This window comes from Corvus hawaiiensis, chromosome Z (genome assembly GCF_020740725.1).
Source record: "Corvus hawaiiensis isolate bCorHaw1 chromosome Z, bCorHaw1.pri.cur, whole genome shotgun sequence".
Lineage (NCBI taxonomy): Eukaryota > Metazoa > Chordata > Aves > Passeriformes > Corvidae > Corvus > Corvus hawaiiensis.
The window spans coordinates 75,378,839-75,398,652 of record NC_063255.1 but is presented as its reverse complement, the minus strand read 5'-3'; the positions used below and the strand labels follow the sequence as shown (position 1 = coordinate 75,398,652).

At 44.0% G+C, this 19,814-nt stretch overlaps 1 long non-coding RNA gene across 1 annotated transcript; it reads right to left on the bottom strand.

Moving 5' to 3' along the window:
• Positions 1–533: 533 nt before the first annotated feature.
• Positions 534–19,392, bottom strand: LOC125319382. The gene is made up of 3 exons (XR_007200698.1): positions 19,294–19,392; positions 18,753–18,925; positions 534–1,432 (listed from the first exon to the last, which is right to left on the bottom strand). It is a non-coding gene; the product is annotated as an uncharacterized LOC125319382 (long non-coding RNA).
• Between the last annotated feature and the right edge of the window lie 422 nt (positions 19,393–19,814).

The window sequence follows — 19,814 nt, the reverse complement described above, 5'->3', positions numbered from 1 at the left end:
CCTTGCATCAGCCAGAAAGTAATTAGGCTTGCTGGAAATCATACGTATCCTGGGAAAACCATGTGGCAAGCTCAGAGAACTCTTGGACTTGCAGCTTGGGGGAGGAATTAGCTGGAGCACGTTGGGTTATCAGCACCAGTGCTGGAGGCTGACCTGTGAAATCCCAGCCACAAAGGCTGTGGAGTGCCCAAGAGACAGAGCATGAAATCATAGTAGTGTTGACTCAGCCCATTGGAACTCAAAAGACAATATTTGGGTGAGTATTTTCAGGTTAGTGACAGCACAGCCTCTTTCTCTTCGGGAGGTAATCACAGCACTGCTGTCTGGTGAAGCCCTAAGAGGCTCCAGGACACCTTAAAGAAGTAAACATTATTCACTCCTGGAAAAACTTAGTTGGATACCATTCTGGTGCAGGGTGGAAATTCAGATGTTCCTCACTAAGACTTACCTCAAAAATCAGGAGACCTGCCAAAATGTTTGAGGGATAGTTTTGAGGACAGAATTTCCTGGAATGGAGGTACAAAAGCATGTCTCCTTTCTGTGAGGCAGCACAAAAGCTTTCCAAAAAGCAGAGACGGGTGTACCAAAACAACAGAGCAACAAAGTGGAAATTATTCAAGTGGGAGCTGTGAAGAAGTTATCATATCTCACTCTGTAAGGCACAACCTGGTGAGTAACTGCAAATACCAGAAATTACAACAAAGTTTTATCATTAAGGAAAAGTGTTTTTCCACTGACCCTTAAACAGAGGTTAAGAGCTAATGACAGAAGCCAAAGCTTGAACATTATGAGCAAATAATTCAGAATAAAAATTTCAGTGTTTTGGGGAATCAAACCTCTCTCTCCACAGCAACTTCTGTGATCTTTAGTTCAGAGGGGACTGCACAGGCAGAGATGCAAGAAAAAGTGAAATAAAGTTTAAGCTGAAGAGATGAGCAAAGTACAAGCGTTTATTAAAGTCACCACATGAAATGTACAACATGTTTATAATCAGACTACTTATTTTTCCCTGTATTTCTTCTGCAGAAACCAGACATGACCATAAAAATTACATAAAGGTCCAGATTCAAAGGGGACTTCAAACTTCCATGGAAAGCAGTGCCCTAGATTAGATCTCCATTTTCTGTCAAACTGTGTCTTGAATACTTTCATCAAGAAAAGTCCACCTCTTTCCTGGCTCCCATGGCTAACTACTCTCATGGTGATTCTTTTTTTCCCCTTGAAACTGAGGAAGGTATCTATAGCTGTCCAGTTTGTGGAGATGGTCCTTAAATGAACTTCCACATTTCAGTGTAGAGACCTGGGATCTGATCGCACCCATGATGACTGATGTGAAGAGGCCAATGAGTACTCCTGGCTTTTCTGTGGACATTTTTAATTAACCTTCCATCCCCATTCAGCATCACACCTGCAGCTTCTTCGTGCTTCCACTCTGTAACAGAGCAATAACAGGCTTTTATTTGCTATGTTTCACATCATTTGCCAATTTGAGCTCTGGCTGAATTTTTCCTTTCCTAACTACCTCTCTGCATGCAGGAGCACAATTTCTGTATTTCTTTGTGGTATTCTTACGTTTTCCATCTCTCTCATATCCTTCTTTTGTGTTGGGGCTCCTTCAGTAAGTCACTGTTTAACCAGGATGTTTTCTTGTTATGACTGTTCCTTTTCCTGATGGTGTAGGCCAATTTTATGCCTTGAAACTGAAAATATTCCACTACTCCTGAGCTCCTTTGCCTTCCAAGTGGCACAGAAAGGTGGGTGGATGGTGCAGCACTGTGCTGTTTTTCCCAGCAAATACTGGATTTGCTGGAGGATGGACAGCAGCTGGCATGTGCCACTTGAGTGAGCTGCTGATAAGCAGATGAAACCACTGGGGGTGGTTTTCTTGCAAAAAGGCATGAGAAGAGAGCCTGTCCTGCCCATGCAGGATTTGCTGTGAGTCTGTACACCATTTCTCTAATAAGCTGAGGTTGAGAAATGAAGAATCAGAAGGGTGCTTCTGAGAGCTGATCATTCATACTTAAGACAGGCCTAAGACAAATTTATGGCTGTGGGTGAGTACCTGAGGCTTCAAAACATGAGAAAAAGATCCTTTTCACAGACAATTAGGGAGGAACAGAATTATGAACCAAAGGTACTGGCTGAAGGAAGAGAGAAGTCCTTGTAATTGTCATTTACTCTGTGCAGTGGGCAGAGGGACAATGAAAGCTGAATGAACCTTGCATCCTAAGCACAGCTCCAGTCCTACTGCACTGCCTCCACGACAAAGAAAGAAGCTGAGGACACCAGTACAAGTGATCCTCACCTCTGTTTGACCCTCCCTACCATTTCACTGACTTTGATAATAGCAGAGAAAGAGCCTGCAGATAAAATGTACTCACAAACTCAATTTTTTCTCCTGCCAGCAGAACTTGCAATCTGAGTATTACCACCCTCCATTTCCTAAAACATCCAACTTCTGGGGAGATTCATCTGAGCAGGAATTCTGCTGGAACAACAGACAACTCTTTGTTATTTGTACTGCAGCAGCACTGGGGGCTCAGATGGAGCTCTCTGACCATTCTCAGCTGGTGAAAACCATGTCCTGGAAAAGCAGTGTGTGGGAGGGTGAGGAGCTGCCCAGCCAGGGTCACACAGCACTTGGAGCTCTAAGGTTTCATACAGATCACAGGCCACTGGCAGTGAATGCAAGTAGTGAGACCTTGCCCAGCAGCCTGAACCAAAACCTGGTTCAGACAGATTCCCCCCACCTGCCGTTCCTCCTTTTTCACATCTGCTTCTTTTCTGAGAACAAACTTTGGCTTCTGGTAGCAGACTACTGAGTCAGCCACATGATCACTTAACCTGGCAGTTCTCACTACTTATTCAGTATTTAACAAGCAGCATTTCACATTATGTTTTCTACAGAAGTAATGTCTTTTTTTTTTTACCTCAACGGTGTGGTATCAATTAAATTATTATGTCCATTAACTGAATAGTTAAATAAAATTAAATATTTTGGAGCATCGTTCAAGAAGGAGTATTATTTGTCTTCTTGGGAATGTTATGCAAGTGTGCCACCATGCAGATATGCATTAAATGAGTATTCCTGGCAACCAACATATTATTTATTTATTAAGAATGTGATAAATTCTGTCATATTACATATCTGAAAAAACTATTGTTAACCAGCATGGATAACCTCAGTGAAACAGAACTAAGAATAGAGAATTAGAATAGTTTGTAAGAGTAAAATCAATAATAATAGAACTAGAATTAATACGAGATGTAATTTTTAATGATATGGAAAACAATCACAGAGGAAGACACCTGAATGTTGTGTATAACCACCACCTAAAATCTGAGTAACACTTCAAGAAATCCTTAACAAATACATTTATCACAGAATCCATGGCACTGAGGGACATAAAAAGTTGTTGATCCTGATGTTGATGTTTTCCCAATATAAATATAACTGAATTTATAATGGATAAACTGGCAACAGGCAAAAATTACTTGTCCAGTGTCTAGGTACCTCTCGAGCAATCCATGATTATGAAAGTCAGGAGGAATCCCATGTTCAAAAAAGGTTAGCTTCCTACCTTATTTAAGGCCAAATGGACTTCACTTTTTAAACTTATCTATTTTATTGTTCATATCAGGGAGACACAAAAGATACTCGAGTACCACAAGTAGCATAGATGAGGGATGAGAAACAATAATCCATAAATACTTTAATCAGATAAATGGCTCAATACTTTCTTTTTTTCCTCTAAAGGACTATTTTCTGGATTTCTGAAGAAAAATATTCTATCATACATAATTTCCCTTGAACTGAAAGAATTATTTGGACTCCGCCATCATGTGTAATTTAATATGTTATTGACAGTGTTAAAATGGTTTTGTTAAAAAGAAAAAAAAACAACCAGGAAAAAACCTACTAATTTAATATTTTTTCTTGTTCTCTTTGCACCTATAAAAAGTATTTCCTAGGAAAGAAACTGGCACAAGATGCTTTCAATGAAGACTAGTGTGTGTGGGATTAGACACAGACAGTCAGCTGTCTTTTGCCATGCTGGAAATGAAAGAGCAAATGGGTTATACTTTACTTTTCATAAGAGGTGAAGTGATAATTACAAATTTCTTTCTCCTAACAAAGTATAGAAATCAGAGTCAACTTTGCAACTGAACTTATTATATAGTCACAACAGGTTTTTGTGTTAGTTTTTTTAAGACATGTAAGCAGTAGTTTTTCACTGAATATTCATAAGTTATTGAATGCTACACATAAACTCTGAAATCTAACATCAGGAAGCAATATGATTTAGAAATAATATAACTTCAACAAATTCGATTAACATCTGCTGTTTTACCCATGTCAGCATTCATAAAAGCCAAACTTCTGCATATATCTGGAGTACAGATACTAGTCTAAAAAATGAACTTGAGAAATCAGACTTAAAATAAGAAATAAAATGAATCCTCAAACATTATAAGAGAAATTCTTAAGTTTCCTATAAGTATCCTGAAGGAGAAAAGTTAAATTCCCAGGATGTTAAGCTTCAGAAGAAGGATCACCAACCTTAAAAAATGTGTACATCTACCACTGTAATGAGGTTTTTTAAAGTTAACTGCAGGCTAAGTGGAAGCCTGCTAAAATAATCCCGTCGTCGAAGCCAAAAGGAACCCGAGCAGGGTCGGAGGGAGCGGTGACGGGCAGACGTTTCTGGAGCTTCGATGCCATCTGCTGGCTGGGTAAAAAGAGTGCAGTGATCCCGACACATCCACGCAGCGCTTTTCCATTCCCACATGGAAAACTCAGCATGAGCTGTCCGCGCAACCGCCGGTTCCTCACAAAGTGACAGCAGAATTAGAAAAAAAAAAACAAAACCCAACAAAAATTTCTTGGGACTGGGCAGCTCTCCAAGGAATGGAAAAAAAAGAAGGATAAAAGAAGGATGTAAAACAGTAAACTGACAGCTCAACTCTGTGCAAAGAGGGAATAACTATTTCAAGAAAGAGGGAAGTGGGCACCAACTTCGCAGCTTTTAAAAAAGTTTCCCCAGCAAGATTCCTTTCAAGACAGTAACTTTTCTGCTTGGGTCCTAAAGTTAGGACAGGAGTCTATCTTTAAACAAGAGCACTTACACTTCAAAGATGAGAGACGTGAGAAAAAAGCTACAAAAAACCTGTGAGTACAGATGGTCTAAGATTTACATCTTAGTTGTAAACCACAGATGACTGACAAATAAAACTCCAGGGATAAAAGATTCAAAAGACTTTTTGTCCTTTGAAGGCCCACAAAAGTGAGATTTCTAGTCTATTTTGCTGGACTCCAGATGTGCAAGTTTGGACTTTCACACTGACAAATTCTGTGACATTCACAAAACAGTAAGGCTTCTGAGACACTTCCACTTCAGAGAGCAAATGGCAATGTCGCTTGGCAGAGAAAAATGAGGCAGTACAGTAAGCAAGCAGTAAGATTTGGGAATCTACCACCTGAAGCAGCAGATATTTGAGAAATACATGCTAAGGCATGAGCTAACTGTTTTTCCCAACCCAATACAGTCAATATGTGTATATTGGAAAAACCAGCACTTATCATATTACAATTAAATGCCTGTTGTAGGGGTGAACAACATTGGCTTTTATAATTGTTTTCCTTGGGGAACGCAGACATGAATCTTCCGGCTAAGCCAATTAATCTCCACTGCAGTCTTATCTGTGGAGCTTTCTGCTGTTTTGGAGGGTCCTTTGCCCTGTCTTTTTTCTCCAGCAGGGTATTAAGAGTGTCTTCTGCAACACTGGAAATCCCTGATGAGATCCCAGAATTGCTTGAACCATGGCAACCAGCTGCAGCAATTGTGCATAGCTGCTGTGCTGAACAGTTGGGGTTAAAATCACTTGGGTTTCCATGCACAGGACACATGCTCTGTCCTGTTCCCAGCAGGTAGAAGAGGTTTAATGCATCTTGATTGCATTGGGTGGCATGTGTACATGGAAAAACATTCACATGAGCTGCCTGTCTCTGGTGCTTCAGCTGGAAACAGGAAAGCCTCATCTTTTATAAAAAGCAGCACCCTGCTGAGGGTTGTGGATATTTGAGTCTGCTGCCTCTCAGTGTGAAGTGCTGCTGAACATGTATTAGTATTGCTCCACAGCTAGCTTCTTTCTGTTTTCCCCATTACTTCTCTTCTGCTCCTTTTTCTAAGTGTGCACATCGATGGGAGCAGGGTCCTTTCAGTCTTTTCTCTTACAGCAGCCATGCAACAGCAGTGATCAGGAGAATGAGTAATCCTGATAACTCTATAATTTCTCTCCTCAGTGCCAATTAACTTGGACAGCATGACCTCTCCATTGGGTCTCACCAAAGGTTGGTTAAAGTCTGCCTGCTTTGCCTGATCTGATGTTTGCCCTTTATGCTCGAGTTGAATGACTTTATGCTTAGCTTTTGAAGTTCTTACCTCAAGCAAATTATCCCTTTCAGGCCTCTTGCACTTCTAATAATCTTATTTGTATGTGACAATTGTAGTAGAAATGAAGTGTCACTGTAACTACCAATATTTGTAACCTGACATGCAAGTGAACTCTGCATAAATCCTGAAACAGAATTGCTGTTGTTTGGTCCTCTCCTTGATCTCAGAAAACAGCATTTAGCCAAGAAAGTATGAAGACAAACCCAGCAATACCGATCAAATTTGATTTTCCCCTTCACTGAACCTGTTTTCTGACAAACAATTAGTGAATGACTGCTACTTCTTGTTCTCACTGGCAGTAATTTAATTTCCTCTTTCATTTAATTTAAAAAAAAAATATTGTGAAGCTAATTTTCAAGTCATTGCACTTTGCAGAGTCCTCCCAATGGGAGAGGATTGAGCCACATACAGCTAAAATCAAACCATTAGCTGATCGTTTACTTTGGGCAGGATTAGCAGGCAGACCTCTTTACCCCCAGTCAGGCATCCTACCCACTCCTCTGAACCACTTCCTAAACTTGCAGTTGGAAACTGCAGGAGAAGAAAAGAAGAAAAGCTTTCAGTTAGTTGGGAGTAAAAAGGAAAAAACATGCTACTAAATCCCAAGGAAATCAGCCCTCTCTTTTATTCATATTTGATTTCACTGGTAACCATGGGAAACCAGAGCCAAACCTGGTACCCTCTTGTGTACTGCAATCCCTCACTACAGTGCAGACAGAGACAGAAGAGCTGAAATGGAAAAGGGCGTATCAATTAAAGGTAACATATCCCTGGCTCAGTTAGCACTAGAAAAGGCTTTCCCTGAGAGATTCAGGAGGGATCCAACTCTAATTATGAACTGACCAGTTGGACTTGAGACACTCAGCAGTACTGTTTGGTAACAGCATCCTTGGACACGGTATTTTGCAGGGACCTGGTGTGTGCAGCCTGAGCCCACAAGTCCAGGTGATAAGCTGGGTATCAGAAACACACAATCTACTAACTGAAGATGTGACACTGCAGTGTACATGCAATCTGGAGCATGGCTCTGGCCTTTGGGAGAGAGGGAAGGCCCCTTTGAGCTATGACACTGCCACTACCCAGAAGCTGAACTTTTTCCCTCACCAAAGTTGACAGGTAGAGGGAACAATCTGTTAGTCTGTTTTACATTTCAGCCTTTCACAACTCTGTAATTATTCCATCTGCACTAGCTCAATTGTTTGCTGAACCTTGAAATTTGTCTGGTAATTAGTGCTCAACTGGAATGTGTACTGCAGCCAACTAAGAATCTGTGCAGATCTCTCTTAAAGATAGCACCCACCACACTTCTCAGACACCCAATGAATCAAGGCAGTGCTTCCTAGTGAGCCTGCTGCCCCATCAGCATTCAAGCACTTGCTGTGGCAGTTGTGCGCAAATATCTGTGGATGCCTTCGTAAAAGATGACATTGACAATGCACAAGGGAAGTACAGAACAGGGATGTGTGTGTGTGTATCTGCTTGGGTGTTTGGGAGTGTCTAGGCACAACAGCATCATTCAGCCCAAGTCATCTGAAGCAATCCAAAACATAAAAATAGTCTTGAGTACCAAAAGCCATCAAAAAATACTGGGTGTGCTGCTGATGCCCTTTGCACTGAAGAAATATTATCCACTTAACTTAAGGTCATCTTAGAAAAATTAGCAACGCTGGCATGAACAGGGATCAGTGCCATCAAGGTACAGCAGGTAAGGAGCTGACTTCAGGAAGAGTAGGAAGAACACATGGAGAGAGAGGATCTTAGTTCAGGAGTAAGATCTTTGAGGAATTCTCTGGGAACTGACTGTGAGTTTCCTTTAATGACAGTGTTGCAAAATGTGAAAACACCTTGCAGAAACTCAAGTGTATTAGCTCAAAGTCTGCAGGCTCTGTCCACATGTAAAAAGATGTGCCTCTGGAAACTGGAAGAAAGTATAAAAATATATGCAGCATAGACTCCAAACCCTCTGGCACAACAGAAAGAATTTCTGTGAGATCAGCAGTTGAAAACTGCTGAAAGAGACAGGCAAGTGTGTGTAACTGTGTCCTAAATGTATCTACATGTCACCAAGAAGACAGAGCTGTGAGAAAGCCAAGTGCTTCCACAGGGCAGGTGCAAAGCAAGATCCAGAAGCACAAACCATACGAGTGAGATGCTGCGTAGGCTCCAGCTCAAGTCCAAGAAAGACTAAACCAATTCAAAACAATTGCAGAGAATGACAGCTAAAATATTCGGGGAAAAGGAGGCAAAATTAGAGAAGTTTGGCATATTTAGTCTCAAAAAATACAAGCCAAGAGTAGCACAATTTCTGTACATGAATACAAATAAATGCTGAAAAACATGAGTGGCCATGCTGGTCCAAGACCAAACAGGTTTAAACTGATCCCAAACACATTATATAGGAGACAGGAAGACATTCAGGTTCAGGAGAGGCAGTTTCTGACTCATGATAATTAATTGCAAGAGTCATAGAGTAAAATACCCTGAACCAAACAACAACACAAAACCAACAAAATGCTTGGTTTTATTATGTTTTAAGATATTTCTAGGAAATAGGGATTCATATTTGACCTGCTGGGCCTGTCTTATATTCCTGCATTCTACACTTGAGCTAGATCACAGTGTGTGGGCACAGAACTACAGCGTTCCTGCCACGGTTGAGTTTCTGCTTCCCAGAATTGGTTCTCCTGGTGGAATTCATCCTCCCTGGCACCTGTTGCAAGGGAAAGGCCACTAGGGCGATTTCTGGAGGATGTCAGGGATAACACAGGTGTTAGATGTACCAGCTTGGATGACGCTGGTCTGGATGTGCTACCTAAAAATAAGGAAGAACTGGTCAAGGTATAACTGTAATGATCCAGACACAGGGAAGGTCCAGATCCTGGGCCAGGCTGGGGAGTAGGAAGGCCAATAGCCCTAAACCTCACGACAAAAAGCTGCGGCTTACTCAGGAAAGAGGTAGGTGTGAGGCAGCTCTTATGGGAGGCAGCTCTTGTGGGGTTTGAAGGGCAAAGGAGCTCAAAAGAAAAGTCCATGCTGATGCTCAAGGATAAAACACAACAGATATTTTAGGGGGCTGGCTTGGCTAAAAAGAAAACTCATGGTAGAAAAATGCGAAAAAACCAAAAGATGTATAAGCATGGTGGGAGTTAGGAGAGGTTATGACAGAGATTATATTATTATTTCTGCAGAGGTGTGATCAGGGAAATCAAAGCTAAACCGGGGTTCAAGAAGTGCTTCTGCTGCTATGTAAGAAGTAAATCAGGTAAGGAAATTATGACAAATGGGTTGAGTGGTACGCTGACAGCAAATGCAGGCAAACATGGTACTTTGTGTCTTCTTCCTCTCAGTTTCCACTGACACTGTTCCCAGGTGTTGTAGCCCAAAGGCAGGGATGAAGAAGTGGGGGAATTCCAGGAGCAGAGGACATTCAGCTCAGGGGTCTCCTAGAAAATCTTGTTTTATCCAATTCCACTGACCTGAGAGGGGTTTGTCTGAAGGGGGTTGAGTGAGGTGGGTGATGACAGTTGTGAGGCCACTTTCTGCCATCTTTGAAAAGCCTGTGGAGCCTGAGGGAGGTCCCTGACAATTTTACATGCACCTAGAAGGCACCTAATGATTCTATGATTCCTAGTGCTCCATCAGGTCACTCTGGCTTGGGCAGACAACTCCAGGCACATGAGGCAAAGAGGGTTCATTGGGAGGCTTCAGCACAAAGTCCCACAGGCCTTCCCCACATCTCAGCCCTTCTAGCCAGCCCTCCAGGTTCCCATGATTCCTCCCACCAGTGGTTACAGAGATTTTCATAGAATCTTGGAAAGGTTTGGGTTGGAAGAGACCTAAGATAATCTTGTTCCATCCCTCCCCTCCATCCCCAAAAGCAGGCATGTCATCCACTAGATCAGGTTGCTCTGGGCCCCATACAGCCTGGCCTTGAACTCTTCCAGGTACGGGGCACTCACAGCTTCTCTGGTCAGGGCCTCACTATCCTCTGAGTTAAGATTTTCCTCCTGACACCTGCCCTTTTTCATCTTAAAGCTATTTCACCTTCTTTTATCACTACATGCCCTTGTAAAAAATCTCTCTCCAGGTCTCTTGGAGCCCCTTATCTACTTGAAGGTGTTCTGAGGTTTCCCTTCACTTCTCCAGACGGAACAACCTCAATTCTCTCAGCCTGTCTCTCCTTAGCAGAGGTGCTCTAGCCCTCTGAGCATCTTTGTGGCCTCCTCTGGACCAGCTCTAACAGGTCCACATCTTTCCTGTGCTGCTCAATCCAGACCTGGATGCAGCTCTCCAGGTGGGGTCTCATGAGGACAGGGTATAGGGGAAGAATCACTTCTCTTGACATGTTGCCCCCACTGCTTTTGGTGCAGCCCAGGGTGTAGTTGGCCTTGTGGGCTGCCAGCCCACACCACTGGCTCATGTCCACCTTTATATCCACCAGAAGAACCCCCAAGGGCTGCTCTCAGTGAATTCTTCTCCCAGTCTGTGCTATGTCTGGGATTGCCCCAGGTGAGGCACCTTGCACTTGGACTTGTTGAAACTCTTTGGGTTCTCTGGGTCCCCTTCTAGAGCTTGTCCAGGTGCCCCTGGATGGTCCCATCCCTCAGGTGTGCCACTGCACCCTCAGCTCTGTGTCAGCTGCAAACCTGCTGAGGGTGGCCCTGCTCTCCCTGCCCCTGTCACTGTGCAGGTACTGAAGAGGCCAGTGCCAGGACACAGCCCTGAGGGACACCACTCATCACCAGCCTGCAGCTGGACATGGAGCCATTGACCACAACTCTCTGGCTATGTCCATCCAGCCAACTCCTCATCCACTGAACCCTCCACCCTTCAAATCCATGTCTCTCCAAAGCCCTTTCAGGACTCCAGGTAGATGACATCAGTCGATCTTCCCTTGCTGACCATTGCAGTCATTCCATCACAGAAGGCCACCAGATGGGCAGGGACAATTTTCCCTTAGTGAAGCCATGCTGGATATCTGGGAATACCTCCCTGTCTTCCATGTTGCTTCTATAAGGATCTGCTCCATGATCTTCCCAGGCACAGAGGTGAGGCTCACTGGTCTGTAGCTCCCTGTGTCTCTCTCCTTGTTTTAAAAATAGGAGTGATGCTTCCTTTTTTTCCAAGCACCAGGGAATTCCCTTGACTGCCATGACTTTTCAGGTGTGATGGAGGGTGGCTTGGCAACATCAGCCAACTCCCTCAGGACTCTGGGATTTATCTCATTGGGCTCCACAGTCTTGTGCCTATTTTCTCTCCTATCCAGGGTGCAGGGAGGTGGGCAAGGGTGATCCCCTCTGCTCAGCACCCATCAGGCTTCATTCGGGCACTGTGTCCTGTTTGGGGTCCCAGGCAGAACTGACAAACCAGAAGGGCTCAGGGGAGGCCACTGGAACTGTGTGACTGAAATAATCTGAGAAGAGGGTCTGGGGTTGGGGCTGGGTCAATGGTTTAGGGCACCTTGTGCCTCTGGGGATGAGATCAAGCAGATGGGGCCAATGTCTTCCCAGTGAAGCACACTCCCTGGCAGGAGGGCAAGAGACAGTGACATCAACAGAAAGTAGAGAGGTTCAGCATATGATTAGAAGGGGGAAAAATGAGAATAATTATGCACTATAGCAGGAGCCAGAGGAGGCTGTGGGATCTTTAGAGGCTTTCAAAGTCTGGCTGGACACAGCTCTGAGCATCAGGGTCTGAATTCATTCCAGAATTCATTCTTTTCCCCCAAGTAAAAGTTTAGGGTAGAAGCTACTCATATCTGTGCCAACTACTTTTGTGCTCTGTGACCTAGGAGTTGGTATTGTTTTACACAAGGCTTGATGTAGACAGAGTAACTACACATCCAAGTGAATTCCTGTTGAATCCAGAGGGCTCACACTCCCCAGCTGTTAGGTTACACATATGCTAGGAGAGCAATGTACTGTAGCAGCTACATTACTCCACAGCAGATGGCCTGTACAAGCTATGAACACCGTGACAAAAGCTTCAGAGAACAGCGTATTGTTCTCTTTTATCTGGCATTCACTAAAGAAAGCAAAGTGTTGGAAAGTGCATGCTCAAAATCAAGTAATGCAAAAATCCATAGTTGGGTCTCTGTTTGATCTTTATCTGTTTTGGTGTTTAATTCCTCACACCACACTGGAAAAGACTGGTCTGTGTGTGTGGCTGTACAACTTAGAACAAATTTGTTTATATGAGTTTTAACTGCATTTTGATTAAATTAAAATACTTTCAGATAACCACAGTGATGACTGGAATATGATTAATGACTCATACAAAAATAAACTGATCTAATTTATTCATAGTAGGCCTAGTTAGACCTGTAGGATTTGATTCGCTATTTTTCAGATGAATATTATTCTTGGAATCGATGTTCTAGATTAATTGCTGACGATTCCTGACGTCATTTTCCTAGAAGCTTTTTATAGAGCACTCAGCAATCCGTTCTGCAACTGTTCCTGAAGTTGGGAAGACTTACCCTGTGACAACTGTCAATAGCAATGGGCTGCCCTGGCTGGCTGCACTGTTCACCATTCTAATGGTTCATGCAATTATTGGCCTTGCTCTGGAATATTCAGATGCCTGGCCTTTCCACAGCAGCTCTGCAGAACCACAGGAGGACAATGTACAGCTTCCGGCTCCCGTTTGTCCTTGTTATTACAGGACAGGCAGGGACACAGACAGGACAGAAGCTCAAACAAAGCCTAAATATTAGAATAGCTGGCAAAGAGTCTGCACTCTGAAACACTGTAAAACCCTCCTAGAGCCAGAGCAGCCCTTCCTGCTTGCAGACACAGGCATCAGATAACTGTCTTCAGAGGTGTTTGTCCAACCCCAATCATTTTTATTCCCTTCCCTTCCAGCTGTCTGGCACTCCAAAGAAACCAGTGATTGAATAAGGAAACTTTTCATGGGCAAAAAGATTTTTTCATTTCTAGATAAACTCTCTTGAAGCACACAGAATTCAATACCTCCCTCTCCTAGCTGACAAGTAGTTTCTGCACACAAAGATTTGAAGAGTTTGATTCCAATCAATAGTATGTTAAGGGCATTGACACTGTTGGGATAACCTTCCAGAGTCACTAGCCATGGCTGTTACAAGCCTGGAAGATGACCTCTCCTCTGAAATACTTGGGGCAAGAAGCACTACCAGCCTGGTATTTAACTTCAAGTCCCATTTAGCCTTACTCGGCAAACCCCATTTCCTACAGTTGCAAAATGACACTGATATGATGGCAAGGGAGCCTATAAACAAACAAACGAAATGATACATGAAGGGGTTAGATTCCAAGTGCAAGCCCAGTGCTGTTGTGAAGCTGAACTGTCAGCAGCAATGCTCCAGGAATAGCTCCTGGAGGCAGCATGCCTTGCAGACACTCCCTGGACTGAGATTCCCCTCCCCACCCCTTGACCCTTACTTCCTTAATAAATGGTATGAAATAAATTAAGAGGGATCTCAAATTAGGAAGTTCATGTACTTACTATAGTTGCTGCTCCTAAATCTCTGTATAGAGGAAATAAATAGCAGTAAAAGGTTTTGCAACTGAATGAGAACATTTATTATATGTTTAAGGAAAATTTGCAGATTAGAGTCAGCTGAGAAATCTTTTGTGGGTTTCCCCATACTCGGTACTGATTTTACTGATGGAAAATATCTAGATATTCCTAATACAATTACTACACCCACATAATTAGCATTATAAATATATAAGCCTGTCAAGATGATAGTCTAATGCACTTGCCACGCTGTTATTTTATAGTGAATTCCAAGTATTCTTGGCAGCTGTTTGAGTGTCAATCAGGCTAAAAAAATTAACAACAGAAAAGCAATCACTCTCAAAATAAAAGACCTAAAGTGTGAACCCTGCATAAAAGAAATTTTAGTCACTTTTATCAATAGAGATTGGGTTTCATTTTGATCTCATACTAACTTTTTGTCAGTGTGTGCAACAAAACTGAACTGTAGGTTCAGACTCCAGTGCTAACATCCATGGTGTCCAAGGGCTGATGGGAACTCCGAAGGGAATTTCCATGCTTCTGAGCGTGCTGCTGAAAACGCACCCAATGATTTCCCTCATCCAAGGCAGTACCACTGCTTCAGAGTGAGATTTCTCCAAGTCCAAAGGATCCAGCCCCTTTTGATGAGCTTTTATTTTCAGACCACATAGCATGCAGACATGAAAGATCACTGATAAATCCAAAGACAAGTAAGATACAGACCCCCTTCTTCCTGCAGCTGGTAGTGGTCGAAGTGGTTACAACCACCTTGCTGCATGCAACCACTGCCTCCATGGTCTCTGCCTAATACCTCACTGTCTAATTAGCTGATTAACCTGCACAGCTGCTCTTTACTATCGTGACAAACAGTGTGAAGCTGCTTCATTGCTAGTCCTGCACAAAAAATGAGGATGACTGAGGAAGTGTGGTAGCAGTTTGGGGGCAAGTAAGCCCCCAAATTATTTCTGTACTGAAAGAGACAATGCTACCAACAGGAGGCAGATAAAGCTCCTGAGTGCATGCAGAATAAGATTAAGGGTGAATTAATTTACACTGTATGAGTTACTGCAAGCTGGAATCTAAGTAGAGGTTCACCTGCTCCAGAGATGTGCTTGCAGTTGGCTCATCCTTCACAAAAGGTCCACTGGCGCTCTCAACTAATTTGTGATACAGAGAAAGCCAGTGGGAGATCTGCACAGAGACATGTGGAACAGCAGAGACCAGTCAACTCAATGGAAAATCTCACCCTAATACTCATGCCTATTTCATGTCAGCAGCCAGTGGGAAAAGCCTGCTTTTGAAGCATTTTTCAGGGATAGGTCACTTATTGTGAACTAAGTGCAAAATGCTGCCTTTCACTAAGGGTAAGGTCATTTTACTGCCTGTCAGTGATGGTGCTATCTTCTCTCACCTCTCCATTACCAGCATGTGCTCCATTTGACCCCAAACCCTTCCAGGCTGCGCTGCCCTTCTGGAACTCTTCTACACATCTACTTGTGTAACAATTCTTCCTAACCACCACAACGAGCTCAAAAGCTTGCCTCTTCCTTCCATTACTGCTATTATCCAGACTGATAAGCATCCGCCTGGAGTACTGCCCTCTGCATGCCTCCTCCCAGTTCAACACAGCCAAAACAGGTTCCTTTCTACACCTTAAGGGCCTTGCTCAGGCCATTTCTGCTGCTGCTCTCTTGGTTTTGAAAAGCTTGCACCTACCTCGAAAGGTCTGAAACAGAATGTGCTGTTTTCTTGTAAGCACTGTCTTGGCGTGACTTTATGATGTGTATCTCATATCGCTGCCCTACGCCCAGAAATTAACTTTGTGCCTTTCTGTGCCTCTAAACTGAGTCTGAGAGGGAGAAGGAAAAACTGAGCAAAACTTTTTCAAAGCAGTTTGCAGCTTGTTCAAGGTCACACAGAGATAGCGACTTTTTTTTCCCCAGCTGCAGCAGGGGAGGGAGGCAGCACCTGGCTTGCTGCTCCCGGGTCAGCTTTTGGCCAGTTGTTCAGTTTCTTTTCTCCGGAGAGAGACTGAGAGTTGAATTCTTTTTTTTTTCTTCCCGCGAATTTTGGATTTTCTCCCTTTTCTGCTGGACTGCTTCAATATCAGAGCACATCAGGAGGACTTTCCACCGGGCACAGAGGGCCTGGCCCTGGGCCAAGCCCCAGCTCCGAGGAGACCAAAGGGAGGACTCTGACACTTTCCCAGGTTTTTTCTCCACAGAGAGAGATTTTATTATTTAGCATTATTTTCCTTTTCCCATGTGTTTGTTAAATAAATAGTTTTTATGTCTTTCACTTTCCTTTGAGGAAAATTTATTTTTCCCGAACCTGGTGGGGGAGGGGTGGCTGTGCCTTCTCTCAGAGGATATATTTCTAAATTTGGCCAAACTGGTACAGCACATTTCAGCCCTTGCTTCCCTAAACGGTTCTTTGGGGTGAGAGTCACCTTCATATTCTTTATCTGCTGTCAGTCCTAGAATCTGGGTAGGACCTGTAAAAATTATGGCAATGATGATAATGACAGGAAGCCTTAATTACATACAGGTATCTAAGACAGTGGGATGACCCAGGTAACAAAGAGGGTGTGTGTACTCACTGCATGTTAGTGCAGAGGTTGAATTGTCTTACCGAGGGCACTGACTTGAGTATTTGCCTCAGTGTTTGCCGTTGAAAACCATGGAAACTTTTCCCAAGATAAGTAGACAAACTGCAGTATCATGCAACAGGGACTTCTGGGGCTGGAGAGGTGACACACACATCGCCTGAGGTGACAACATGCAGACGTGCACATTGATATTGTTACAACAGGTTCTGTAACAATGAGGGTCCTTGAACCCAGGGGTGTGCTCACAGCTCTGAACAGGTATAGGTACAGAGCAGTTTCTGGGGAATCATGGACAACCAAAAAGAGCTGAGGAGGGCAAAGCCACGGCAGCACAAAGCTGGATGAAGAGCACCAGGGAGATCAAGTTACTTGGAAGTGGGAATCCAAAAGTAATCAGTGTATGCATTTGCCACCAAAGTATCTTTCTAAGTCCTGGGCTTCATTTCACATCTCTCTCAAATCAATCCAAGTTTTTTCTCTTTGCATAGGAGAAGTTTGTATGCTCACTGAGTCAGCATATAAACTGTCGTAAATAAAGTTAGCTAACTGTGGTGCTCCAGTCTGAACACAGGGCGATTACCCAAAATACTTCAGACACAGAATGAAAAAAACCACCAAGCACTGGCTGTCAAGGAGAAGCATTATGAAACTAAATTATGAGAGTACTCTGGGGGAAAAACTCTGGCCCTCAATTCTGCAACTGCAAGAAAGAACTGGAGAGTCAAGCACTGCCAGATTTTATGGAGCTGAATGGGCTGAGCTAGAGGAAATGCCAAGAATTTATTTATCCTATTCCCCATACAATGAATTGTCATAAATTCCTGAACCACTCAGAGGGGGGAAAAAAAAAAATCACAGCTTCTTTTTTTTTTCTCATTCTATTTCAAAATTCAAATAAATGGTCAGAAAAAAACTTCATGCGAAGCCATTCACAGCCTCTGGAGTTGATTCCCAGTTATTCAGGGGCTTTTTGCAAGCAGAGCTACACAGCCACTGTGCAAATTAACCCTGAACTAGGCAGAACTGCTTCACACTAACCACACAGAAGTCAGAATGAGTAGTTTAACACATTCTGAGCAGAAAAGAGTAGTGAAACTGACACAAACCCTCAGCATGAGGTACTTTAGTTTGCATGTGAAGCTCAGCACCTACGTATCTGGACTGCTGAATGAAAAGTTGAAAAAAAAATCCCTTTTATCTTCAAAGTATGGAGTTAGATTTGGTATCAGGCAATAATGGAAGTGAACAAGCAGCATATTTTAAGTTGTAACCATCCAAGCAAAAAATAGCAAGTGATATTTTCTCTCTTTTTTTTTTCCCCTTAATGGCTCTCCACGCAGAGCAAGCAAGTTATTCTGTGGTGTCAAGAATGCCAGATTCCTACTAGCAACAGTCAGCGGTTTCTTTTTAGTTGTGAAAGCTGCAGGAGGCTCTGGCTGTCTGGCAGCTGTGTGTCAGAGCATGAGCAGGACGCTGGCAGAGGCAGCACCTCCAGCCCTGTGTGTACGTGTAACACGTCCCCACTCCCTCACTCCTGCAGGGAAAGGGGTCTCCCGCTTTCCCTCTGCCTGGCACTGCAGTCTGCTGGCCCCTGCTCTGCTGTGCTGCTGGGAGGAAATGGTGAGGAAGCCAACGTATTGTAAAAATGAGTTAGAAGATGGTTCTTATTACAAACATCAAGCTGGCAATGTGGCAGACTAGAAATTCTCTGGCCATTACACAATACTAGGAAATTTGGAGTTTAATTGCAATACAGTGTTAAGTCAGCCTGACATCAGCGTCCCCTTTTTGCGGAAAGACAGCCTGGGTTACAAAGAAAATGCCCTAGGAGATCCTACGCCTGCAGATGGAAGAGGCTACAAGGAGATTCCACACCTGATGATGAAAGGGGTTATGAGGTGCAGGGGAAAGGGTCTCTTTCACCAACACAGCTGGCTCAACTTTAAAGTTTATTTGTAGCAGCATTCCTCCTTTATTACCTAAGGAGCACCAGGGCAAGCACAGGTTAATAACCCATCAAATGTATGCATCAACTGCTCAAACACTAAACTACAAAGTACTAAACTCACTGTGAGCCAGCAGCATGCACTCACAGCCCAGAAAGCCAAGCAAATCCTGGGCTACATCCAAAGCAGCATGGGCAGTAGGTCAAAGGAGGTGATTCTGCCTCTCTTCTCTTGTGAGACCCTCACCTGCAGTGCTGCATCCAGCTCTGGGGTGCCCAACAGGAGAAGGACATGGAACTGCTGGAGCAAGTCCAGAGGAGGCCACCAATTTCATCAGGAACGCCTTCTCTGTGAAGTCAGGTTGAGAAAGTTGGGGCTGTTCAGCTTGGAGGAGAGAAGGTTCTGGTATCTGAAGGAGCCTGCAGGAAGCCAGAGAGGGACACTTCATCGGGAACTGTAGTGATAGGACAAGGAGCGATGGGTAAAAACTGAAAGAGGGGAGATTTAGGTTGGATATCGGGAAAAAACTCTTTACTGTGAGGATGGTGAGACACTGGAACAGATTGCCCAGGGAGGTTGTGGATGCCCCAACCCTGGTGGTGTTCAAGGACAGGCTGGATAAAGAAACCTTGAGCAACCTGGTTTAGCGGGAGGCGTCCCTGCCCATGACAAAGGGGTTGGGACTAGATGGCCCTTTATATTCTATGATTCTATGGAAACTGCACTGGCGGAACTTACGTGCTATAAACCCGCGAGTGTGTATTAATAAACTTGTGGAACAACTTACAAGTACGGTGTCTGCGCCACTCATTTCAAGAAGGACATTGAGGTGCTGGAGTGAATCCAGAGAAGAAAACAGAGCTGGGGAAGGGTCTGAAGCAGCAGGAGCGGCTGAGGGAGCTGGGAAAGGGGCTCAGGCTGGAGCAAAGGAGGCTCAGGGGGGACCTTGTGGCTCTGCACAAGTCCCTGACAGGAGGGGGCAGCCGGGGGGGTCGGGCTCTGCTCCCAGGGAACAGGGACAGGAGGAGAGGGAACGGCCTCAGGCTGGGCCAGGGGAGATTTAGTTGGATATCAGGAAGAATTTCTCCACAGAAGGGGTGACCGGACATTGGAACGGGATGCCCAGGGAGGCGGTGGAGTCACTGCCCCTGAAGACATTCAAGAAACGACTGGACGTGGCACCCAGTGCCACGGCCTCGCTGACACAGTGCTGGCCGGTCACAGGCCGGACTCGATGACCTCACAGCTCTTTCCCCCCCATATCGACCCGCTCCCTCCCGCTCCCCCTGCGTGTTTATATTTCTCAGT